The 27885-nt window shown below is 42.6% G+C and overlaps 1 protein-coding gene across 3 annotated transcripts in view; it reads left to right on the top strand.

Moving 5' to 3' along the window:
* Positions 1 to 27885, top strand: part of TSPAN4 (tetraspanin 4) — a 1526404-nt gene that overhangs the window by 298513 nt on the left and 1200006 nt on the right. For 2 of the 3 annotated variants that reach the window (XM_077459838.1, XM_077459848.1), the window contains one exon: positions 9864 to 9974. The exons of the other annotated variant lie outside the window; for it this stretch is intronic. The gene's annotated coding sequence lies outside the window, so the exon portion shown is untranslated. The remainder of the gene's footprint in view (positions 1 to 9863; positions 9975 to 27885) is intronic. 3 annotated transcript variants of the gene reach the window in all.

Below are 27885 nucleotides of genomic sequence, written 5' to 3'. Positions count from 1 at the left end.
CTTTTTTTTTTGGAAATGTACCTGCCTGCTCACAAATAAACTGGCCTTTTGGAAGGAAAACACATACGCAAGTATTTCTTCAAAACAAAAAATACCTTTATTTTGGTCGCTATAAAATAAAAATAGGAACACAGCACTGGAGAACCTTCTTACTTTGGTGCAGCCTTTGGCCAGGGCAGACATGAACAAATTCTAATAGAAAAAATTGGTGCCCTGAGGAGTAGATATCTCAGGGAGAGAAGTCTGGTCCCGAAGTCCTAGAGAACAGGAAATTCAGATGCCATTTCTGTCCCCAGGATGTGGATCTTCAAGAGGCTGCATCTTCTGGCAGACCAGACTGAACCCAGGCCATCACTCTCTCATCTTCCTTGGGCACTTCCCACCAGGCATCCTTCCAGGCTGTGGCTCGGCTCCTGTAGTTGGGGCAGGAGGAGAAGGAGGGCATTGGTCGACCTTCTGGCTGCCACTTGCCACAGCCTTCCCCTGACTGAGGTCTTCCTGTGTATGAAAAGGGGACATAGTTTTAGTTTTTTGATCATCAATCACACCATTTTGTGCTCCTGGCTTTTGCTAATTGAATGTTACCAAATAGAACAGACTATCATTCTGACACCAGCATTTTTCTTTCCCGTCCCAATCATTTTTGGTCATTACTGTCTCTTGAGATGTAAACCACTTTGAGAAATCACAACTTACTGATCAATAAGAACATCTAGATAACATCATTAAATGTAACACAAGAAATATATTCAACAATGCAATACCTGTCTCAAGCTGGGCCCCACCACATGTTGCTGCCTGGAAGGCCCAGGTTGGACATCAGAAGCCTCAGCTGGGGGTGAAGGATGCCTTGAAGGAAGACTGGAGAGTGGTGGCCTGAGTGGTGGCCTGGGTACCCCTTGGTCTACCAGAAAATGCAGCCTGTCAAAGTGAACCATCCTGGGGGAATAAACTGCATCTGGATCTCCTGCTCTCAAGGACTCCAGGTGCTTCTTTCTCTCCCTGAAATATGTAATCCTCATGGCCCCAATTTTCCGATTCAGATAGGCCATGTCTGCCGTGGGGACCATGATCCGCACCAAAGAAAGCAGTTTCTCCAGTGCTGCGTTCCTCTTTGTTCTGTTGGCATAAAACTTGTTGTGGAACTGCCACAGGCAGGGCATCTCCTTGTAGAGTTCTCTGAATAGCCCCATAAAATTTTCATTTTCGAAAGGATCCATATTGTCTGCAAGACACAACACAAGACAAACCCTCAAATACTAATAATGCCATTAAAAACCCTCCTAATCTTGTCCCAACATCGGCCTAGATAGAAGCAGTCTAGTCTAGTGAAGCACCAACTTAAAAATTTTACCTTTTGTTTCCACGTTCGTCACGTCCGCGCCTCACTCTCTTCCCAGAACGTACGGACGATACACGCGTGTTGCGTTTTATATACAGTGCGCATGCGTGAAACTCCACCCGCCCCTGACGTTCTTTCCAGACTCTCCACCCCTTCGCTTCTGGCGCAGTGGGGAGAGCACATGGTGGAGAGAACACAGGTGCGCACTAATAATAGTTCCACTAACGAGGAGGAGGATGAGGAAAGCCCGGAGCCTGAAACATCCCGATCCAGGAAGACAAGATTTAAGGCCTCAAATATGTCTTTTGGAGAGATGTTGGAGATGGTCGACATATTGAACAGGACCGACTATGATGGGAGTATGGACCTTACCCAAACCCAAATATCAGAAAGGCCAAGATCATGAATAAAGTTGTGTAGAGTCTTCATAAGATTTTTGGGGTACCCCGATCCAAGGATCAACTGAGAAAACGCTGGTCAGACCTAAAACTGAGGGAGTACGAGCAGTACCTAAGGATCAAGCGTGTTCTTAAAAAAAGTAAGTAGTTGTCTTGTGTTCATATGATTATTCTTGCTTGCATACTGCTCCACGTGCTTTGATTTCATGTTGTGCATTTTAAAATGGCCACTTTCAGGTTCATGGTTTCGTTCGTTCGTAAGAAACATTGTTCTGCAGGGAAGTATTCCAGCTTAACAAAGTGTACTCAATAATGTTCTCACCTTGGAACTCGGCCCAAAAACACAATTGTACAACACTTCCAAGCAATGTTTCTGATTCCTATTTCTGCCCTCTGTGTGCTAATTATTCTTTGTTTACATTCTCATAGGGGAGAGAAGACTCGGCAAGTATGAGGACACCAGGGACCACACCCCTCCCAAAGAAGGCCAGCTTCCAAAAGCAGAAACAGAGGAGCAGGAGCAGGAGGAGGAGGAGGAGGAGAAAGGAGAGATCGTGGAGGTTGGACAAATTGTCACCACAACAGGTGAGTGTCGGAGAACACAGCTTCCGGTAAGCTCATCAATGTATATCACCATATTTTTATTACATGGTGTGTTTGTTTGCTTTGTTTTGTAGGTGATGTGGAAGAAGATTCCCGTTTTACCAGTGAAAGTGCCCAGATCTTGATCGGGGAAATAATGGGGTGCAATCGTGATTTGGAAATTATCCAACAAAACATCAATGATGTAAAAAATAAAATGAAGAACATCATTAATGTTTTGGGGAGAGTGTGAAACAACAAAAACTAGATAGGGTTTTATTTTTGCTATTTTAAAAACAAAATGTTGTATTTATCGAAATTCCAAATTTGGAAGATTGACAGAGTGTGTAAACATGCGCTATCTCCCATCATGGGGGATCAATGTACGTGTTTTGTGTAAAGTGGCTGAGATGAAGGGGTTGCAGCCCCAAAGCATGTACATTGATCCCCCATGATGGGAGATAGCACATGTTGACACACTGTGTGCATCTTCCAAATTTGGATTTTTCAGAGGTCACACCCCATGTGGTGAAGGCAATATCAGCCCAGTTTGTACATACTCATGTCTGATATTGTCTTCACTTTTCAAAGTTGAACTTTGTAAGGTCCTGTGTTCTGTATTTTACGGTTTGATACATGCCTGTTTACACAAAAACAACAAGGAAACAAAATTCTGATTAAACTCTGTTTTGGATACACAAAATCTTTTGGTTCTTTGTAAACACCTTTTCGAAACGCACATGTGAATGTGCTTGTATTAAAAAGTTGAATTCTCAACAATGTGTGGCTTCCTTTTTCATTGCGCATAAAATGTATTTGTAGTCAAATTTTAGTTTGTGCTGAGAAGGAGTGTGATTTACTAAAGGCAACTCCACTTTGCACTCCAAGTGCAGTTTCAGGTGTACTTTTGCAGTGCACTTGTAGTGCATAGTGGATGTGCATTTAGTAAAAAACACCCACAGTGAGGTGTACATTTGGACAATCATGCCATTTTCCTGCCATGGTGCTGAAAATGAGCACGATTTTGGTCAGTAATTCACTACATACATTAGTTACAAAAACAAGGTGTGTGTGTAGCAGACCCACAACATATTAACATTATCTAGAAGAAGAGACTGTCCCCTCATCTCACTCTGAACTTGGGTTTGCACTGTTGGTGAAAAAGGCACAACTTAAACAAAACTGGCAAGGTGGGAGGCCACAGTCTGCCATTCCTGTGGCGTTGAAGGACACTGTGTAGTGAAACAAGTACAAAAATTAGTAATTTGACAAATCAACATTGCAAGCAGATTAGACACCCACATTTTTGGTCAAAATTAGTATAACATTTTGGCAACTGAGTATTTAAAGCCTAAAGTATAAGGTCCCCTTATGAGAGTCATCACCCCCCCCATATGATGGGCCCTTGCTAAAAAATCAGGGGGGATGTTTAGGACAGGTAACCCTCTCCACTTGATTGAGAGCTGAATTCTTAAATAATGTGTGATACTTTGGGAAGCCCCTCCTTAGTTACACTATTGGCAGCCCACCGGACAGGTAAGAAGTGTCATAATAACAAAATGGAAGCACATTTTGACATTCTGCTATTACATAGCAAGAAAATTAATGTGTTAAAAAAATAAAAATAGCATTTAAAAGTATTGAGGCAGGCCCTTACACTACATGCTTTGGTGAATTCGTCCATAAATGTGATCATAAAAAAAGGTAGTTATAGTGTGTATTGGGTTTGGTCAAGTCATCATTGCTATCAGCTGAGCTAGCAGTTGGGGAGAGGGGGGTTACTAATGAGTTTGGCACAACTCCAAAAATAAAAAAAAGGTCACTTTGCATGAATTGAAGCACGCACATCACATTTGTAGACATTTTAGGGGGTGTTTAGGGGAAAGCAATACTATGGAGCTGACAAAAGACATTGGTAAGTGACTAGACTATAGTTTAAGAAGAGCATGGTGGGGAAGTTAGTGAGGCAAATATGCATGAGGACAAAGGGGCAGAGCATATGAATTAGAGCATATTGCAATGATGGTAATTAGGGAATGAGGAAAGAAATGCAAGACATTAGCAATCATGAAATACATAGAATGTGATGTTAAAGGATAAAACTTACCTTCATATAGTCCTTCTGCAAGACCTGAATGATGGCAGTACAGGTCTCTGGAATAATGATCCCCAGAGCCTGGGGGGAGATGCCTGTAGAGAACTTGAGGTCCTGAAGACTTCTCCCTGTTGCCAAGTAGCTGTCTCTCCCCAAACTTCTACTAACACGAGAACAGCAGAAGGAGCCCAAAGGGTGCCGGACGTGGTGCTGAACTTCCCTTTTCTAGTCCCGCCGTACACGGCTTACGTCACTGCGTTCTTGGCAACCGCTAAATCCGACAACTGGGTCCGACCGTGTGTATGCAACAGTTTCGGACAAAATCCGACGGATTTAGTTGGCAGAATGTCCGACCGTGTGTACAGGGGCTAAGACATTTGACCAGTAGTAGTGTGTGTGTGTGTATGTATATATATATATATATACACATACACACACATATACACACACATATACACACACGCAGATATATATATATATATATATATATATACTGTAAATAACTAATTCATTTTTTAAAACTGGATATGTTGAGGTGTATCTTTTATTTCTAAGCACTCTTAAGTGTAGCTTTTTCTGCTTGGTGGTGATTAGATAGTGGAGCCCTTTACCAATTTTTCTGAAGAGAGTAGAAATCACACACCTGTATGGGGTCAGAAAGGATCTCTTGAATAGAGAAATGTCACACTTGATTAAGAAGACAAAGAAAGGGAAAAAAAACAGTTACCAAAATACTGTGGTCAAGACGGGTAATAAACCTGCAACAAACGTCAAGTTAAAGCGGAGTTATGTTTTAAAAAAAAAATGATTCAAGTCAGCAGCTACAAATACTGCAGCTGCTGACTTATAATAATCGGACACTTACCTGTCCCAGGGTCCAGCTATGTGTGCCCCACTCGTCTCTCCTCCGCTTGGCGGCGCCAGCATTGTAACTGTGGGCGCCTGGCTGTGGCTTCATAGCTGGGCACCCACTGCTCATGCGCGATCTGTGCTGGCGCCGTGACTGACCACGCAATCATCTGGGACCTGTGACGTGTCCCAGATGATTGCCTAGAGGGAGGGGGAGAGCTGATCTCCCTTTCTGCACCGAGGGAAGTGACGTCAGGAGCCCAGGTGCCGAAGGAGGCAGATTATGAGGGACCCCCTAGCAACAAGCATTAAAGATGTGAATAAAAAAAAAAACTCTCCAAATTTTTTGTTTATTTTTTTATGCACATTAATGCATTTTTATTTTATTTTTTGGGTGGAACTCCACTTTAAGTAAGCATGAATGCACTGTATAGAATTCAGTGAAGGTAAGAGCCAGCTAGTGTTCATTGCACTATTCAGTAGTTTATTCACTTTGCATAGGCATAGCATCTTACTGGTTTATGGTAGAACTATTGAATGTTGTGACTCGCAGTTCTAAATGTAATTCTTGCTTTTTATCTCTAAGCATTTAAATAATACAGCAGTTTATTTACAAGCCACAATTCTTAGATAGTCATATGCAATAAGTGGCTCATTAACTTGCTGGAGGTATGCCTATTTCTCAGATTGAGAGCAAATTGTCAACTGTGTATGCAGGAACTGTAGTAATTTTCTTTTTATAGGAAAGTGATAAAAAAAGCTTTTTCTGGCCTTATAAGAAAAACAAATATAGAAATGTGTGTGCTATACCTCAGTTTACCATCTACAGAGTTCACGGACAGACACAACATAGCCAATGACCTAGAATGGCAGGTCTGTTGGCATACTGTCATCCCTGTCTTGCCATGTCTTTTTGTGCACTATACCTTGCCAGACATCTCTATGGGATTTAATGAAAAATAATATAAAAAACAGGATTATTCAGCTATACAACTACACAAGCATTAGAAGAATAGAAAAAAATGTAGACCCCCTGTCAGGTTTTATTGCTTTGTCACTGGGTCAGAAATTCCTAATTTTCAATATAAGATATTGCCATGTGTTTTACTTGCTTTCCATTTTGGCTTCGGTTCACATACGTCTAGGCATTTTTATATGGATTGTAAAGCTTTATTTTTTTAAATTAAAATGACAAACTTGTTATACTTACCTGCTCTGTGCAATGGTTTTTCACAGAGCCATCCCAATCTTCTTGTGGAGTCCCCCGGTGGCACTCTGGGCCTCCATATTACCTGGTTTGCCCCCATAGCAAGCCGCTCTGCTCTATGATCTGATCCCCTGCTGATCGGAACACCCCATGTGAAAAGGGCCTAAGTCTGCCATACTTAAAACTGTAGTTTTATTGCAAAACAAATTTTCATTCAACACATATAGGGGGTCATTTACTATAGTTTTGCGCAAGAATTAATCGCAGTAATTAGCGGCAAAACGGTATTTACTATAGCACTGGTGCAAAAAATACTCTCAAACAAATTTACTATAGCTCCCCAAAAACAAATGGCACCCAAAACCATGACTCTTTTTAGGACAATGACTATTGCACATGGAAATAATGTTTAGAGCATGATATAATTGCCTAAATTGTACTGAAATATTCAGTATATTTTGTATAAAGATAATCTGCCTTTAAACTGTGTGAAAAAGTGATTTCTACACTAAATTATCTTTAAAAGTCTGAGAAGAGATAAATTCCTTGTCTCTTTACAACTAGGTGCCAACACAATTGAGCATGCTCAGACATGCAGACTACTCCCATTTTAACACCAATGGCTTTTTTACCAAGAGTTATAGTAAATACCAAAATGAGCGCTGGTTTAAAAATTGTTTTTTGGGAGTGAAAATTAGAGTTATATAGCCCAATTCAAATTTCAGCCATTGATTCTAATGGTACAATTGTAACTTCCCCAAATAAATTCTAGCCTAGAGCTTCAGCATTGCAGCACTAAGTTTCTGGGTTTGATTCCCAATCCTGCTAGCTGGCTAGAGGTTTATATGTTGTGATGTTAAACTTTCTTTTTCACCAGTGCTAACATTTTTGATGGGTTTCACATACAGTAAGTGTGGGTTTCTATAATTGGGGTGTTTTGGCCCAGATATGGATGTATACGTCTAGTGTGATACTGCACACATATTTTAATGTTGTTTGCTTATTATGAATGACAAGTGCGCTCTGTCACGAATTTGTGTGAAACATCCCTCACAAAGTTGTAATTTCCCTTTTTACCCTGCTGAAGCATTTTTTTAATTTGTAAAGAGTGTGTATTCCTAATGAACAGGTGTGACTTCTTGAGTCCTTCTCAAGAGACAGAATCAATGGTGGGTGTGTCCTTTACTGGGTGTGCGGAGTTGAGCAAGCCTAGGTTATTTAACCACTTCCCATCCCGCCTATAGTCATATGATGTCTGCAGAGGGGATCTCCCATCCCAGGCGGGTGTCGTATGACATCCTCCACTTCACGCCAGCATAGGGGGTGTCCGCTGGGCACCCACGATCACTCCTGACAGAGCAGGAACGTGGATCTACGTCCTGTCAGGGGAGAGGAGACAGATCATGTGTTCCTAGTATATATATATATCTCCTTCCCCAGTCAGCTCCATCCCCCCACAGTTAGAACACACAGTCAGGGAACACATTTAACCCCTTGATCGCCCCCCCAGTGTTAATCCTTTCCCTGCCAGTGACATTTATACAGTAATCAGTGGCTATTTATAGCATTTATTGTAAGATACAGTAGTACCTTGGATTACTAGCATAATTTGTTCCAGAAGATTTCTTGTAATCCAAAGCTCCGAGTGGTTTCCGAACATCTACATTTCATCTCAAAATGAAAAGTATTTATTTGGGGAAGTTATAATTATACCATTATAATCAATGGCTGAAACTTGCATTGGGCTACATAACTCTCATTTTCACTCTCAAAAAATGCTTTATAACCCAGCGCTTGTTTTGGTATTTACTATAATGTCACGTACACACGATCAGCCTATCCGGCAGAACAGAGTTTTCCCAAAAGTCCGGCGGACTTAGAAAGAAGTAGAATATCCGCCCGTCTGTGTGCTAGTCTGCCAGACATTTTTTAAATGAACGGACTTGCCCACACACAGAGTAAAGTCCTTCATTTTGAACGGGACTCCAGGTAGACGGGACTAGCGAAGGAAGTCAATGTCACCGCCTCCATCTGCGAGATTGACACCTTGTGAGCCCTGTCACCTGGTATGTATTTAAAGGGGAACCCCTACACCGAAAAAACGGCGTGGGGGTCCCCCCAAAGTCCATAGCAGACCCTTATCCGAGCACGCAGCCTGGCCGGTCAGGAAAGGGGGTGGGGACGAGCAAGCGCCCCCCCTCCTGAGCCGTACCAGGCCTCTTGCCCTCAACATGGGAGGGTGCTTTTGGGAAGGGGGGCCCTGCGGCCCCCCACCCCAAAGCACCTTGTCCCCATGTTGATGAAGACAAGGGCCTCTTCCCGACAACCCTGGCCATTGGTTGTCGGGGTCTGCGGGCGCAGGGCCCCCCCTTCCCCAAAGCACCCCCCCATGTTGAGGGCACATGGCCTGGTACGGCTCAGGGGGGGGCGCTTGCTCGTCCCCATCCCCTTTCCTGTTTGGCTGGGCTGCTTGCTCGGATAAGGGTCTGCTATGGACTTTAGGGGGACCCCCACACCATTTTTTCTGCGGAGGGGTTCCCCTTTAAGTCCATACCAGGCGACGGGGCTCGCAAGGTGTCAATCTTGCCGATGGAGGCGGCGACATTGACTTTGCTAGTCCTGTCTACCTGGAGTCACGTTCAAAATGAACAGACTTTACTCCGTGTGTGGGTAAGTCCGTTCATTTCAAAAGTCCGGCGGACCTCCGCCAAAAGTCCGCCGGATTGTCCGCCGGAAAAGTCCAGTTGTGTGTGGGCGTGTGTGGACAAGTCCGCTCATTCGGAAAGTCCAGTGGACCTCCGCTGCAAAGTCCGACGGATTGTCCGCAGGACTAATTCCGCCGGATAGTCTGATCGTGTGTACGCGGCATAACTCTTGGTAAAAAAAGGCATGGGCGTTAAAATGAGAATAGTTTTCATTTCTGAGCATGCTGGCACCTAGTTGTAAAGAGACAGGGGATTTTCTCTTCTCAGACTTTTAAATATAGTTTCAGTGTAATTAATATGTTTTAACACAGTTTAAAAGTAGATTATCGTTAAAACAATATACTACATTTTTCAGTACTATTTATGCAATCACATCATGCTCTAAACATTATTTCCATGTGAAATAGTCCAGGTCCTAGCAAGAGTAGGGGTTTGGAGCGCTATCTGTTGTCTGGGTGCTATAGTAAATGTGGTTTTGGGAGTCTTTTTTCCCCAGAGCTAATTAGCACAAAGCGCTATAGGAAATGACTCCCCACAGTGTTACACCGTATAAAATGCATAAGTGGTATACCTATCATAACCTATATATTAACCTATATTGTAAATTAGGGTTTTGTTTGACTTTTTGATAAGCTATCTTAAATACCTTATTTCCATAACCCCTCTCATGTAATCTTTTCCTCAGGACCACAAGTTTCCTTATCATCATCATCATCATTTGTACAATTACGCCTAACTCTCAAAATACTGGCTGTATGGAATATTGTTCACTAGAGATGTCAGGTGGGCACTAGAGGTATGCTGTATATCTTTTCTCTCTTTCTTTCTTTAGTCTTGTTTTCTTTTTCATTGCATAAATATTCTAGGCAAACCATGTAAAGAGTAAACTACTCATTATTGCCTTCTCTAGACCCTTCATGTGCTATTTATGAGGGTGAATGATTTAGTGAACTCGTGCTTCATGATGTATGTTTATATAGCTTTATCAACTGTAATAATACTGTTTGAGAGGCCACTTTGGAATGTCATAGCTCTGTTCACATCAGCATGTATTAGGTTTGTTGTTGGTGTCATGCATTGTAGATGCTTTTCATATTTTATATGCTTTTTAATGTACTTTTACTTGTGTTGCTCTTGAACTGTGTCATGTAAGATATTTTTCTAGAAACAGCATCCACAATGCAGCAAGCAACATCTTTTCCATATGTAACACACATAAAACATGCAGATGTGAATAGAATCATACAGCAGAACATTAAGTCTGCATAAATACATTTCTGAATGTCAGAATTTAAAGCATATTTATTTTTTTTTACAATAAATTACATCACATTACGTCATTTATCCGTACAAATCAGTTGTTGGGCTTCAACCAGGTGACTGTTCCTAGGCTAAGATGATCAGCCTGCTGTAAGCAAATGGCAGCATTTCCTAATTCTCCAGTTGCCTGATTGCAAACTTGTAACTTTGTAGCTGGTCCCTAGATGATAAGTTACAACAGTAGATAATCTATGTCTTACATGTGAGAACACAGCCAGGAAATGCACAGACTGGATTTGCATGACTGTGTCATCTCTGTGCCAGTATCTCATTCCTGGAAATTATTTCTGAAGCTGGGTAACACAAAGCTAGACAGTTCCCACCTACCAGGTCATGGTGATTGGAAAAAACTCTCTGTAAATTGGAAGTATGGCTGGTCTGGCAGTAGATGCATCTGTCTCTGACTGGCCCCCACCGTTGGGCGCAATATGGCCACGTTAACTGTTTGTTGCAGCATGCTGCACAACTTGTTTCTCTGTTATACATGTAACGCCACCCCCAAAGGAGCCGCTTGGGGATTTTGGGTTCTCTGTTCTATGCCTCAACTCCAAGAATGGCCTCAGCCCCTCTGGCACACCTGGTTAGTTATAAAATTACTGCAACTACTTTCAAGAATGCAAGTAAAGAAAGTACCAATATCCTGGCTGTGGATTGATATCAGAAACAGACAGACACAACTGGTAGTGATAAAGGAGCTGAATATATTATCACGGTTTAAAGCATATTAAAACTTACAACACATTTAAACCTTGCTGCAAAGAATTAATATATTAGAAAAGACAACCTTCAGTGCTTAGCAACTGTAAGTATAGAAAAAGCCGTAATCTATATGCCCTTAATACAGCTACTGAGAGGGAGGAGAGAAGACTGGTTAACTTCTCAGTTCCTTCTGGGCTGCAAACACCCTTGAGAGGCAAACATACAAAGAAAAGAATGGGTTACACAAGTACAATAAACGCAGTTTCTATAACATTACAGGTCCTGAGGTGAAGAATATTAGTGTCTTCTGCTAGAAAACGGTGGGGCCTTTGTTTTAAGAGTAGATTTAAACAAACTCGTGTGGAGCATTAATCATCTAGAATGTTCTGTTGGGTAGATATTTAAAAGGACAAACTACTAGAGATGGCAACTCCAAACAAGCATCCCATGACACTAAAAAGGAAAATTGGTGTCTGCATGCATTGTCAGTATTTGGTCAATAGGGATGTTGGGTTTACACACACTCACTAGTCCTCTGTACGATGACACAACAGTAGTCCCAGGTACTGGTTCAGGCTTCTGATGCTCCTATTGATGTTGTAAGGCACTGGATCTCTTGCTGATGGTCGAGCGAGAAGACTGGTAACAAAACCCGCAAGGTGAACAGGCAGTGACCGACCCAATACCCAGATAGGTATCGCGATCCCTGAAAGGCGTGGGTCATCTCTGCTGAGCTGAGTGGTGCTGGGCTACTGAGTAGGATCCCTGGACTGAATAGTAGCGGACCACATGGCTGTCTCTGCTCCTGGCTCCCCTCAGGCATCCTCATGGTCCAGGCAACACTCTCCTGCCAGTCTCTGGAAAACATTGGCTTTCTCCCCCTCTGATGCTACCATAGTGTGCCTCACGCTCTCTCTTTCCCTTCTCAGCAGTTTTGCTCACACCTGTCACCACATCTCTCTCCCTCTCCAATCCTATGGGCTGCATTGTCTCTGAGACTTCATGTCTCATGAGGCTCCCCTCTTGGCTGCTGATTGGTCCCTCAGACAACGGAAAGGCAGGAGAAACAACGGGTGACAATCCCTGCGAGCACTGCTCTATCCTCTTCCTGTGTTTGACAGAAGAAGGGGGCAATAGACAGAGCGGCAGGTGAGGGAGGGACACACATCTGCAGCTACCCCTCCTCCCTTCTCACAACAGCTCCAGTGTCCTCCCTGTGAATCTCCCTGCTGTCCATGCGGGGGTGGGGGGGATAAAGCTGCTCCTTGACAATGCGGGGGGTGGGCTCTACAAACCCGCTACACACAGTTGTGCTAAAAAGTTTGCATATCCTGGCATAAATCATAACATTTTGTCATTGATATTGAAAATATGACTGATCATGCCAAAAGCTTTAACTTTATTTAAGGGTATGCATGCGCCCCAGGAGAACGCGCACTGAATGGACACAGGAGGTGCCACTCAGCAGGTCCGGTGGACCCGATGTCCGAGGTAACCCGGAGTCATTCCCCAGAGAGGCAGAACGGCCATCTGTCTATGTACACAAGGCAGATCACCGTTCTCACAGGGAAGAAGATAGAGATCCTGTGTTCCTTCTAAGCAGGACCACCGATCTCTGTCTTTATCAAATCAGAGCATCCCCACTCAGTTGGCAAGCACCAGCTAGGCACACAGTTAATCCTTTGATCTCCCCGATGTTAACCCCTTCCCTGCTAGTGTCATTAGTACAGTGTCCGTGATTAATTATTAGCACTAATCACTGTAATAATGTCACTGGTTCCCAAAAAGTGTCAGATGTCTGATTTGTCCGCTGCAATTTCTCAGTCCCACTAAAAATCACTGATCGCCGCCATTACTAGTACAAAAATAAAGTAAATAAAAATGGCATAAAGATATCCCATAGTTTGTAGAAGCGATAACTTTTGCGCAAACCAATCAATATACGCTTATTGGGATTGTTTTACCAAAAATATGTAGCAGAATACATATTGGCCTGAATTAATGGAAAAATTACGTTCTTTACTTATTTTTTTTGGATGTGTTTTATAGCAGAAAGTAAAGAATGTTGTGTTTTGTTTCAAAATTGTTGTTTTTTTTTGTTTAGAGCGCAAAAAATTAAAACCGCAGTGGTGATTAAATTCCACCAAAAGAAATCTCTGTTTGTGGGGAAAAAGGACATACATTTTATTTGGGTACAGCAGCAAAGGACCACTCAATTGTCTGTTAAAATAACGCAGTGCCATATCACAAAAAATGACCTGGTTATTAAGGGGGTAAAACCTTCCGAAGCTGAAGTAGTTAAGTAGTTAAAGCAGTTCTATCCCTTGCTTGGACATTTTTACCTACAGGTAAGCCTATAATAAGGCTTACCTGTAGGTAAAAAAGCTTCTAAACCTGCACGGTTTAGGAGATATTGACTCTGCTTGCAGCCGCTGACGTCAGTGGCGCATGAGCTCTGCAGGTCTGGCATAGCCTGCCAGAACGAAGGGCTCCTGTGCATGCAGCTTTGGCCACAGTGCTGGAGCCAGCGATCTCAGAAGAAACGCAGAGGTAACATGTCAGCTCCCTCAGTGGTGACCGCATGCGATGCATACTGGAACATTATGCTATTGTCTTGCGGGGGGGGGGGGGTTCATGGTTTACTACCGCTTTAAAGCAACATTTGTTATCCTTTTGAGATAAAGATTTTACACAAATGAATAAAAGTTGATCCTTGTAATCACCCTTATCGGTGTTTAATGGTTTGTCTCAACCCTCTAACTGCTACATCAGCAGGGCAGCTTGCTCTGTTGAAAAACAACAAACTAACAGGCAATACAAGAAATGTTTGCTTTTGGGTTTGATACAGCTTTAACTCATTTATTTCCTATAATGCTAGGAATTTAGGCTATCACTGATGTTTGCAGTTGCAGATGTTTGAGCTCTAAATGTTTAATTTAGTGTATATTCAATCACAGTACCAAGGGAAGCATGAATTAAGCATACATTTTTTTTAGCAATAGCAGGAAACAAACATCATAAATGATAAGGTAGAAGTTTTAAGAAATCTGCCTAAAAATCTTTTAATTTAGGCCAAACTACATTATTTTGTTTTATCTTACACTGGGGAATTAGAGAGTAAATCATGTTTTTGATACAGTAAATAAATGCCACTTACCTCTGTGTGTGGTACCTTGTAAGTATGCCAGACACATCTTTGAAAGCCTTAACATTGTATGTTTCTTTCCCATTTTAAATAACAGTGGCTGTTTGCTGATGACTAGTGTTTAAAAATAACATCAGACAGAAGCAAAAGGCTAGAGTTTTTTCTTTTTGCTTTGAAATAAAGGAATGCTGTTATTTGCATTCTCCCAGCTTGTAATAAAGTGTTATTACATTCTAACCACAAGTCAGAAAACACTGCGTCCACTCCTCTTGTTAGTGTGTCTTTGTGGTTGCGTGACAGAAAATGTGATTGATGGGTACTTTTTCTTCATGTATGATGCTCTCCTCACTGAGGATATTTGCATCTTGCTCCTTCGATGATTCTGAAAAACCATTAGAATTAAGAGCCCTTTCACACTGGGGCCACCAGTGTGTTCACGGTAAAGCGCTGCTCGTTTTAGCAGCGCTTTACCGCGGTTTAAAGTGGTTATACACCTAGTTACACCACTTTTACATACAGGTAAGCCTATAATAAGGCTTATCTGTAGGTACCGAAAATATCTCCTAAACCTGCACGGTTTATATTCTTGTGCTGACGTCATCAGCACATACGCACTGAAGAAGGGGCAAGATCGCGCCATTTCTAAAGGTCTTGTGCTGTGACCGTCGGCTCCTGCACGCATGTGCAGGAGTGACGTCATGCGACTCAGGCCAGTAACAGAGTCGGAGTCCATGGCCCCCGGGAAAGGAAGAGGGGTGAAGATGGATGCAAAGATGTATATTTTTATTCACTACATTGGTTATGAATACAATTAGTCAATAAACATACTCGCGTTTTCATTGTTGTGTAACCGCCTCCCACCTGCCGGATTGTCAAATGATGGGCAGGCAGCGGCTCTCTTGTTTTGGGAGGACATCATATAATGTCTTTCCACTCTTCCTGTGCATTCACTCCTACGGGGGCGGACGGCAATCGGTGGTACGCTCTGTCCCTGAGACAGAGCTGATGACAAGACTCTTTACCCATGTGATCAGCTGTATCCAATCACAGGCTGATCACATGTAAACAAGGAAATGTGAGGAGAGAAGAGCCAATAAGCGGCATTTCCTCACAGGGGAGACTGTGCCCATCAGTGATGCCAATCAGTGCTGCCTATCAGTGCGGCATATCAGTGCCACCTATTAGTGCCCATCAGTGCTGCATATTAGTGCCACCTCATCAGTGCCCTCCAGTGCAGCCTCATCAGTGCACATTAGTATATGAGAAAACTTACTTATTTACAACATTTTATAACAGAAACTAAGAAAAAAGTTTTTTAGTTTTTTTTGTTTTATTTTGCAAAAAATAAAAAACACTGTGGTGATTAAATACCACCAAAAGAAAGCTCTATCTGTCGATAAAAATTGAATTTGCATAACGCATTGCATGAACACTCACTTGTCATTCAAAGTGTGACCGCGCTAAAAGCTGAAAATTGGCCTGGGCAGGAGGGGGTAAAAGTTCCCAGTAGAAAATCGGTTAAATGCACTTTACTGTGATGTGGCTCATGCTACACTTCTCTTTACTGTGTGCTGGCAGCAGTCCTGGCAGGAATGGGTAAAGAAGACAGTCTCCTGGAATAGGCTGAAAGAGTGAGAGATATAAAGCTGCATTTACACAGAACTGATTAATATTCTGATTAAAAATAAGATAGACCACATGAAAAATTGTACAGTTCCCTAATAAAAAGCTGCTTCTGAATGAATTATTTCTTAATTAATGGCTGTTTATCATTGTCACTTCTCAGGGCCAACAAGGGGAAAACACAGAGCTATGATTAACTCTAGCACTACTATGCCCGATTGTCAATATTTTAGGAAAACAGATAGCAATATCTTTTCTTTTAAGCCTACATTTCCTTCATAAGAAAACCCTGGGCTGTAAGGATAACTTAAAGCCATGGAAAAAAATCCATTGAAACAATATAAACTGGGAACCCTGTAATCTCGCGCAAAAGCCGTTAACTCTACTATTCACAATGAAGTGGTTTGAACAAAGTAAATTACAGTTTCACTTTTGTAATAGATTGTATAGTGTTTTTGTTTCATTCATCGTATTTGTTATACTAAAATTAGAATGAAAAATCTATTAAGATAAATGAGACACATTGTTCATTAATAATATTTTCAATGGCAGCAAGCAGGTGGAGCATTTGGCTCATTTCAAATTTTTTTGTTTTTTCTTAGCACTTGCTGTAAACAACCTATTTTTACTGTGCTCAATAGTTCAAGCTGAAAGGCATGGAAGATGAACTTTTTTGTACCAAAAGATAATAGAGCTGAAATCCTGGTGCCAAAACTCCTGCCTCAGGAAAAACAGTAGATTTCTTTCCAGCTCAGAGCAGCAACACAGTGCTATCTACGAGGCATCTGTTGTCCTATTAAAAGCTCATTTGCTACTCCAGTTACAAAGTTACATAGTTAGTCATGTTGAAAAAAGACACAGGTAATCTAATTCAACTAACAGAAATAAATAAATAGAGCAAATATAGTAGAAAACATCCAAATACAGTATCTCACAAAAGTGAGTAAACCCCTCACATGTTTGTAAATATTTTATTATATCTCTTCATGTGACAACACTAAAGAAATTACACTTTGCTTCAATGTAAAGTAGTGAGTGTCCCCTCAAAATAACTCAACATGCAGCCATTAACCACTTTGCGCCCGCGCTATAGCCAAAAGACGTATACAGCACAGACGCTAACTGCCTGGAGGGCATCCCTGGATGTCCTCCAGTTTACTTCCCCTCTGTGCGCCGCCGCGGGCGCGCATCGGGGGAAGTTCTGTGCTGGCCGTGTCCCTTGGACACAGCCAGTCACAGATCGCTGTAAATGGCCAATCACAGTGGCCGTTTACAGCGCGATCGGCGTGTCCAATGAGAGATGATCTCATATATAAACATATGAGATCATCTCTCATCACCAGCTCTCCCTCCTCACACAGAGACAGCGTGTGAGGAGGGAGAGATGAACCACTGAGATGCAGCAGTTAGTGGAAAAATAAAAAATAAAAGTAAAAAAACGAAAATAAAGTGCCCATCTGTCCCCACTGCCACCTGCCCCCACTGCCATCTGCCCCCACAGCCACCTGTCAGTGCCATCTGTCCCCAGTGCCACCTGTCATCAGTGCCATCTATCCCCAGTGCCACCTGTCGTCAGTGCCATCTGTCCCCAGGGCCATGTATAAGTGCCACATGTCTTCAGTGCCACATAGTGCCATCTGTCATCAGTGCCATATCAGTGTCACGTGTCATCAGTGCCACATATTAGTGCCATCTGTCATCAGTGCCACATATCAGTGCCATCTGTCATCAGTGCCATCTGTCAGTGTCACATGCCATCTGTTATCAGTGTCATCAATGGCAAGTATCAGTGCCATATGTCACCAGTGCCACATATTAGTGCCACCTGTCATCAGTGCCATGTATTAGTGCAACGTGTCATCAGTGCCACGTATAATTGCCATCTGTCATCAGTGCCACATATTAGTGCCATCTGTCATCAGTGCCACGTATTAGTGGCACCTGTCCTCAGTGCCACATCGGTGTCACATGTCATCAGTGCCACGTATAAGTGCCATCTGTCATCAATGCCACGTCAGTGTCACGTGTCTTTGTCATGGTGCTCCAGGGCCTTCAAAAGTGTAATAGGTAGTCAACAAGTTAGATGTGTAATTTATGCTCCTAGAACACGTGATGACGCTCCCTGCATGTTGGGCCTCTCTAAGTGGCCAGGCTGTGGAAAAGTCCCACACATGTGGTATCGTAGTACTCAGGAGGAGTAGCAGAATTTATTTTGGGTTATTATTTGTGGTATACACATGCCAAGTGAGAGAAATAACCTATTACAATGACAATTTTGTGGAAAAAAAAGAAAAGAAAAGAAAAAATCTTAATGTTGCAAATAAATGTGGGAAAAAATGACATCATGAAAAAGCTTACCATTCCTCTTACTAAATACCTTGGAGTGTCTACTTTCAAAAAAGGGGTCATTTGGGGGGTATTTGTACTTCCCTGATTTGTTCGAGTCACAAGAAATTAGAAAGGCCTCAGTACATCAGGTGTAATCAATTTTGTATGATTTGCACCACAGCTTGTAGACTCTCTAACTTTCACAAAGACCAAATAATATCCACCAATTTGGGTTATTTGTACCAAAAATATGAAGCAGTATAAATTGTGGCCAAAATTTATGAAGAAAAATTAATAATTTGCAAAATTTTATCACAGAAACAAAGAAAAATGTGTTTTTTTTTCAAAATTTTCAGTCTTTTTTAATTTATAGTGCAAAAAATTAAAACCCAGAGGTGATCAAATACCACCAAAAGAAAGCTCTATTTGTGGGAAAAAAAGGACAAAAAATTCATTTGGGTACAGTTTTACATGACTAATTGTCATTCAAAGTGTGAGAGCACCGAAAGCTGAAAATTGGTCTGGGCAGGAGGGGGGTTTAAGTGCCCAGTTGTCAAGTGGTTAATGTCTAAATCACTGGAAACAAAAGTGAGTACACCCCTAAGTGAAAATGTCCAATTTGGACCCAATTAGCCATTTTCCCTCCCTGGTGTCATGTGACTCGTTAGTGTTACAAGGTCTCAAGTGTGAATGGGGTGCAGGTGTATTAAATTTGGTATTGCTCTCACTCTCTCCTACCGGTCACTGGAAGTTCAAAATGCCACCTCATGGCAAAGAACTCTCTGAAATAAAGAATTGTTGCTCTACATAAAGATGGCCTAGGCTATAAGAAGATTGCCAAGACCCTGAAATTGAGCTGCAGCACAGTGGCCTACTCATACAGCGGTTTAACAGGACAGGTTCCACTGAGAACAGGCCTCACCATGGTCGACCAAAGAGGTTGAGTGTGTGTGCTCAGCATCATATCCAGAGGTTGTCTTTGGAAAATAGACCTATGTGTGCTGCCAGCATTGCTGCAGAGGTTGAAGAGGTGGGGGGTCAGCCGGTCAGTGCTCAGACCATACGCCGCACATTGCATCCAATTGGTCTGCATGGCTGTCATCCCAGAAGGAAGCCTCTTCTAAAGATGATGCACAAGAAAGCCTGCAAAGTTTTCTGAAGACAAGCAGACTAAGAACATGGATTACTGGAATCATGTCCTGTGGTCTAATGAGACCAAGATACACTTATTTGGTATAAATGGTGTAAAGCGTGTGTGGTGGCAACCAGGGGAGGAGTAAAAAGACACGTGTGTCTTGCCTACAGTCAAGCATGGTGGTGGGAATGTCATGGTCTGGGGCTGCATGAGTGCTGCCGGCACTGGGGAGCTACAGTTCATTGAGGGAACCATGAATGGCAACATGTACTGTAACATACTGAAGCAGAGCATGATCCCCCTCGCTTCGGAAACTGGGCAGTAGGGCACTATTCCAACATGATAAAGATCCAAAACACACCTCCAATATGACCATGCTAAAGGTGATGGACTGGCCAAGCATATCTCCAGGCCTAAACCCTATTGAGCATCTGTGGGGCATCCTCAAAGGGAAGGTGGAGGAGTGCAAGGTCTCTAACTGTCACCAGCTCTGTGATGTTGTCATGGAGGAGTGGAAGAGGACTCCAGTGGCAACTTGTGAAGCTCTGGTAAACTCCATGCCCAAGACGGTTAAGGCAGCGCTGGAAATTAGTGGTGGCCACACAAAATATTGACAGTTTGGATCCAATTTGGACATTTTCACTTAGGGGGTACTCACTTTTGTTGCCAGCGGTTTAGACATTAATGGCTGTTTGTTGAGTTATTTTGAGGGGACAGCAAATTTACACTGTTAACCACTTCCCGACCAGCGCACGCCGATGTACGTCGACAGAATGGCACGGGCAGGCATATTGGCGTACATGTACGTCCAATATTCGTTGCCGCCGTGCCATCGGGAGCGCGCCGCCGGCGGCGCGCTCCCGCACTGGTCGGGACCCCCGTGAGTCCGGTCGCGGGACCCGCGGACTCGATCGCCGCGGGCATCCCCGCGATCGTCTCACGGAGCGGCCGAATGGAGGACATGCTGTATAAACAACATTTTTCCATTCTGCCTAGCAACTAGTGACGCTGATCTCTGCTCCATGTGATTGGAGCAGAGATCAGTGTACACTAAATGAAAGCCCAACCCCCCCACAGTTAGTAACACACCCCTAGGAACACTTAACCCCTACACTGCCACCCACTGGTTAACCCTTTCACTGCCAGTGTCATTTACACAGGAATCACTGCATTTATATAGCAGTGATTACTGTATAAATGACAATGGTCCCAAAAATGTCCGATGGGTCCCCCACAATGTCGCAGTCACAATAAAAATCGCAGATCGCCGCCATTACTAGTAAAAAAAAAAATAATAAAAAATTATTAATAAAAATGCTATAAAACTATCCCTATTTTGTAAACGCTATAACTTTTGCGCAAACCAATCAATAATCGCTTATTGCGATTTTTTTTACCAAAAATATGTAGAAGAATACGTATCGGCCTAAACTGAGGGAAAAAATGTTTTTTTTATATATTTTTGGGGGATATTTATTATTACAAAAAGTAAAAAATAATGCGTTTTTTTCAAAATTATCGCTCTATTTTTGTTTATAGCGCAAAAAATAAAAACCGCAGGGGTGATCAAATACCACCAAAAGAAAGCTCTATTTGTGGGAAAAAAAGGACGTTAATTTTGTTTGGGAGCCACGTCGCACGACCGCGCAATTGTCAGTTAAAGCGACGCAGTGCCGAATCGCAAAAAGTGGTCTGGTCTTTGACCAGCAAATTGGTCCGGTCTGAAAGTGGTTATACAAGCTGTACACTCACTACTTTACATTTTAACAAAGTGTATTTTTTTCAGTGTTGTCACATGAAAAGATATAACATATTTACAAAAATGTGATGGGTGTACTCACTTTTGTGAGATACTGTAAGTAGCTCATTCATCTTAAAGTATATCTAAAGGCAAAACATTTTATTCAGTTTTGGATAGAGTGCAGAGGGATTAGAACCCCCTGTCAGTTGTTATTGTTGTCTGTGTTCCCATTGGGGAGATTCACTCTCTCCTTTTGTCTTGTTTACCAATATCATTGAAAGTGAAAGCAAAAGAAAGTCACGCATTTTGGGTTTTCCCCAGAAAGTAATAGAGGGGAATTACCTTAATTTTCAGGGATTTTCTTTAACTTCCTGTTTGGCTATGGGACAAGGGAGATCTCTCCAATGGGACACAGATGGCGGAAAAAAAAAAAAACGAACAGAGGGTATAACCTTCCCTTGCTCTATCAAAAATTAAATAAAAGTTTTGCCTATAGTTCTACTTTAATGCAATCACCATGTAATGTATAGATGATAATTGTACCAGAGCAGGAAGGGAGGTTTGAAAGTTGTGGAAACACCCTGTTATAGTTACATAATTCATCAATGTCAGAAAGCCTGCATAGATGTTAATTATTCAATTTACATGGTTAAAGGTGGGAATTGTTGTCAGAGGTAAAGATGTGAAAACGGCAACATATGTGGAAGACAATTAAGAGCAGCATCAGCCTTTAGTTGACAGTGGGGCACATCATATTTAGAACTTTAGAGAAGTCCACAAGGTTTGTGGATCAAAGTTATAGTCAGAAGAGACAAAGGTGCCCTAAGATGTCACATACCTTTATACATTTCCACTTGTACAGTATACAAACGGAGGCTATTCATACTATAAGAAACGTCTGAAACAAGATACAATTCTTGACAGTCAGACAGAACACAATCCAGACCAAGTTTGTTCTTTGCTGAACCTTTTGTCTCAACACCACCCATTTCAAGTACATGGGAAATGTCTACATACAGAAATATGGTTGTGCTATGGGATCACTGTATATCCTATTGTAGCTAACCTGTGCATAGATAAGGTGGATAAAGGAGCCTTGAATTCTTGCAGAGCTATAACACAAGTCATCTTGCAGGGAAATAACACAAGTCAATAACTCAAAGACCCAGTGGACAAATACATCACGTTTACATGGGAAGAAGCACAGAATAACAAATTACCATCATAGACTGTATGTTACAGGTCAATAGGGTGACTTGGACATTGAGCTTTATGGATATCCTACCCACACAGACCAGTATCTGTTTTTTTGAGTCCCACCACCCACTGGAATACAAACTGGGGGTTATTAGGACTCTTCAACACGATGAGATGGTAACAAAGGGTCTAAAGACATTAAACACAGACAGGAGTGCTTTTAAAGTTTTGACTACCCAAACCGTGCTTTGTTAAAACAACCATGAGGCCAAGCAAAAACAAGATTGTTGAGCAGTGGGGAGAAGCAGAGCACACAGAATAAGGGATGGAACATATAGTGGCACAGCAAAATGTATGTGTGATATATGTAATATTTGTGGCATGCACTTAAATATTACCAATAGTTGTGGTACACCACAGCGAACTCAAGAGTTTAAAATCAGTGCACGAATATGAGGCTTAAAGTGGTGAACGAAAAAACTGTCCCTGCATCAGTGGTGTCACTTGAAGGAAAAAATGTCCCTGTGTCAGTGATGTTGCTGTGAGGAAAATGGCACTGCATCATGCCCCTTTCTCAGTCTGAGGAGGACCAATTGGTATCTACTATATGTCACTGGGATGAAGGAAAGGAGGTGGGGGCTCTGAGGGGTGCATGTGAGCTAAAAGGCTCTGGAGTGGCTTTGATGGTGGAAGTGGGGGCTTATAAGGCTCATTCAGATGTTCTTCCTCCGCCCAAAAGTAATTGATGGTAAAAAGCTTTTCAGTGGGCTTTTCACAGGCAGTGAGGAGGTGGTATCTTGCCTCCACCTGCCTGTTTTAACCCTGAAAATGCTGACTCATTGCACCTCAACCTCATGCATTGCACATGGTTTCAGTATGGTTGTGGTGGAGCTTCAGTCAGTGATTTGACGATGGTACCACCCACCATATGCAACATGCAGTTTAATTTTTACTGTGGCATTAGGGGTGCAGTAGCATCACTGAAAGCGGCCAATTTAAGTCAATTGTCTGCATTTCCTTATTCAGCTAGGCAGTTATAAGATGATACAACTGTGGCCAAACCACCTGATTTTATTGCCCCCCACAGTCCCATATGAATGAACCTTAACAGAAGGAGGGGGCTAAGAGGTTCTGAGGAATAGAGGGGACATCTAGGACTGAGTTGATGTTTCTCATCTCCCTTCCAATGTACTCGTTCACTTCAGAACTACTAAGCCTGGCGCCCGCTGGGAATGAAGGTAGCTGCTTCTTCTTTCCATCTTGGGTCATGTAATATGTAACATGACAAGGGGTGACATGAAGAAATCTGTCCTTGTTCCTCAGTGGCACCTTAGAGACTGAGGTGTGCTCTTCTCAGGCACAGCAGCTATCAAGGCCCATGCTCCTTCTGACAGGTGTGATGCTGCAGGAGAGAGGAGTGACCAAAGCTCCCAGCACACTTTCCCCCTACACTGTGCATAGGCATGGGTCCCTTTTGCCCCCACCCAAACTGGAGTCTTGGAAACATTCAAAAGGAACTTCCGCAAACATTGCATTACTGGATCCTGTAGCAATACACTGAGAATCTTCTACATTCTAAAGTCCCAACACCTAAACACAAAGTGATGAACGTTATGAACTATACATTGGTGAGAAAAAAAACACTCAATAGCCTTCCTACACCAAGGGACATTCTTTCAACTACAGTGAAGTGCTCAGAGAGGAAAACTGGTTTGCAAAAGGCATGAAAGAGGCCATCTGCGTCAAAATGAAACAGCCATCCCCGAACAGGGGTAGGGGACTTCTACGCATTTTGTCTTCCACATATAATCATATTTTAACATCTTTACGCTGGCGATTTACCAATTCACACCTTTAGCCATGTCAATCAAGGAATTAACACCTATGAGGATTTTGTAAACCAAGAATTTGATTATGTAAATAGAATAGCTTGGGTCTATAACTTTTACACCTCTCTTGAACAGTCAACACATACCATGGCATTTGGCAAAGAGTGTCTGTTCTTCCTGTGTGGATGGAGAATTTTGGGGTATTTTCCTGACACTTTAGAACTGAAAAAGTGGCTTGGAGAAGCTAAGAAATGTCTTCAACATTACCGAACAAGTCCAGGTAAATGTGACAGCCACAGTATTATTTGTCACACCTGAAATATATAGATATATAAGTTTTGCTCATAAGTTTACATACCCTGGCAGAATTCGATTTATTGGCCATTTTTCAGAGAATATGAATAACACAAAAACTTTTCTTTCACTTATGGTTAGTGTTTGGCTGAAGCCATTTATTATGAGTTAACTGTGTTTTACTCTTTTTAAATCATAATCACAACAGAAACTACCCAAATGACCCTGATCAAAAGTTTATATACCCCAGTTCTTAATACCGTGTATTGCCCCCTTTAACATTAATGACCTCTTGAAGTATATTTTGTTATTTGTGGATCAGACTTTATCTTCTCAGATGGTAAAGCTGCCCATTCCTCTTGGCAAAAAGCCTCCAGTTCCTGTAAATTCTTGAGCTGTCTTGCATGAACTGCACATTTGAGATCTCCCCAGAGTGGTCCAATGATATTTAGGTCAAGAGACTGAGATGGCCACTCCAGAACCTTCACTTTATTCTGCTGTAGCCAATGACAGGTCGACTTGGCCTTGTGTTTTGGATCATTGTCATGTTGGGATGTCCAAGTACGTCCCATGCACAGCTTCCTGGCTGATGAATGCAAATGTTCCTCCAATATTTTTCGATAACATACTGCATTCATCTTGCCATCAATTTTAACCAAATTTCCTGGGCCTTTGTAGCTCACACATCCCCAAAACATTGGTGAACCACTGCCGTTTTTCACAGTAGGAATGGTGTACCTTTCATCATAGGCCTTGTTGACTCCTCTCTAGCATTTATGGTTGTTGCGAAAAAGCTAAATTTTGGTCTCATCACTCCAAATAACTTTGTGCCAGAAGGTTTGCAGTTTGTCTCTGTGCTGTTTGGCCTATTGTAACTGGTATACTTTGTGTCATTTATGTAGTAATGTCTTCTGGCGACTCAACCATGCAGCCCATCTTTCTTCAAGTGCCTCCTTATTGTGCATCTTGAAACAGAAACACCACATGTTTTCAGAGAGTCCTGTATTTTCCCTGAAGTTATATGTGAGGTTTTCTTTGCATCCCAAACTATTTTCCTGGCAGTTGTGCCTGAAATTTTAGTTGATCTACCTGACCATGGTTTGGTTTCAACAGAACCCCTCATTTGCCACTTTTTGATTAGCGGTTGAACACTTCTGATTGGCATTCTCAATTCCTTGGATATCTTTTTATATCCCTTTCCTGTTTTATACAGTTCAACTACCTTTCCCCACAGATCCTTTGACAATTCTTTTTTGCTTTCCCCATGACTCAGAATACAGAAACATCAGTGCAGCACTGGATGAAAGATGCAAGGGTCTGTCATGAGTCCAGAAATACATTGACCTTTTATGTACACACACTAGTTACAAGCAAACAGATAACAGGTGAGGGTGGTTACCTTTAATAGCCATTCAAACCCCTTTGTGTCAACTTGTGTGCATGTTATCAGGCCAATATCACCAGTATATGTAAACTTTTGATCAGGGTCATTTGGATAGTTTGTTACCTTTATGATTTAAAAGAGTAAATACAGTTTATTGATAATAAATGGCTTAAGCCAAACACTAACCATGAGTGAAAGAAATGTTTTTTGTGTTATCATTCATATACTCTACAAAATGGCCAAGAAATTATAAATTCTGCCAGGTTATGTACCGCATTGCCTTATTTTGGGATTCATGTTTGTTGGCTCCTAATTTAAACCATTTATAGGTATATATATTTAAGCTTTCTACAAAGTGTACAGATGCTTTGCCATCAACCTTTGTGCTCATATGCGACAGTGTGTGGGTCATTTACAGAAGAAGAAATCAGCCTATTTCTACCAATGCCTATGCCAATATTTTTTACCAAGAAAGTTAGGGGCAGTCCTAAATTCATGTTACCCCCCCCCCCCCCCAGCTTTATTTGACACCCTATGATGTTTCACACTATGGGATGTTTCTTAGTCCCTGCAAGGGTGGAATTGGTGCTCGTTTTGTTCTGCCTTTAAACCCCAATAAAAAATATTGAAATCGAATGATTCACATGTATATTGCTGTCATCCCTTAAATAGTATATAGAATAAACCTCAAGAAATGTGGCATTTTATAGGCCAGGGGTAATGAATTAAAATTCAAGGAGTTCCGGTCGCCAAAATTTTCTTTGGGCTGAGGTCCGAATCTCAAGTCTGTGCTATGACTCAGAAAGATTGTAGCCACTGTATATCTATCAAAACATGAGAAATCTACACTTAGCATTTCAACAATATTTATTGTCAAGTTTAAGTTACTACATTAAACATGTGGACAGTTGGAACTAGGATAGCTTTACATTTGATCTTGTCTTTGTATGGAAAACAAACAACTATTTTTAACAAAAATAAATATGGAAACAAATCAATAAGGCCGCGTACACACGCGCGGACTGTTTGCCCAACCTTGTTCGTCAAACAGTTTCGGCAAACAGTCCGCTCAAAATTTGCATGAGCGGACTTGCCCACACACGAGCGGACTGTTTCAACGAACTGTTTGCCAAACAGTCCGCTCAACTTTTGAAATGAACGGACTCGCCCACGTAAGGCGGAGGCAAATCCGCCCATTTCGAGCGCGTGTACAGGTAGGCGGGGCCCGCGAAGGAGACGTCGCGGGCTCCGCCGCCTGGAATGGGCTTAAAGGGAAACCCCAACGCCGAAAAAAATCGGCGTGGGGGTTCCCCCAAAGTCCACACCAGACCCTTGTCCGAGCACGCTACCCGGCCGGCCAGGAAAGGGGGGCGAGCGAGCGCGCCCCCCCTCCTGAGCCGTACCAGGCCGCGTGCCCTCAACATGGGGGGGTGCCTTGGGGAAGGGGGGGCCGCGCGGCCCCCCCACCCCAAAGCACCTTGTCCCCATGTTGATGAGGACAAGGGCCTCTTCCCGACAACCCTGGCCGTTGGTTGTCGGGGTCTGCGGGCGGGGGGCTTATCGGAATCCGGGAGCCCCCTTTAAGAAGGGGGCCCCCGGATACCGGCCCCCCACCCTATGTGAATGAGTATGGGGTACAATGTACCCCTACCCATTCACCTGTGAAATAAAGTACAAAAAAAAACACAACACAGGGAAAAAATATTTTATTGCACAGCTCCGGGGGTCTTCCGTCTTCGGGGGTCTTCTCGCCGGACTCCTCCGCTATCTGTGTGTAGCTCTTTTACTAGCGGAGGAGTCCGGCTTTCTTCCTCCCCGCCGCCGGCCTCTTCTCCCGACTTCGGGGGTCTTGTCCCCCTCTTCGGTTCTTCTGCCGGGCCACCGCGCCTTCTTGTAGCTCTTTTGCAGGCGGTGGCCCGGTCTTCTGTCGCCGCTGTCGTCGCCGCCGCCGCCGCCTTCCGTTCTTGTTCTTCTTCTTCTTCTTCTTCCCCAGGAGATGTTGACTCGACGAG

The sequence above is a fragment of the Lithobates pipiens genome, unplaced genomic scaffold, assembly GCF_037356315.1.
Source record: "Lithobates pipiens isolate NorthernLeopardFrog02 unplaced genomic scaffold, aLitPip1_a1.2 Scaffold_10, whole genome shotgun sequence".
Classification (NCBI taxonomy): Eukaryota; Metazoa; Chordata; class Amphibia; order Anura; family Ranidae; genus Lithobates; species Lithobates pipiens.
Note: the sequence above shows the minus strand (reverse complement) of the source record. Positions and strands in the feature narration are given on the sequence as shown.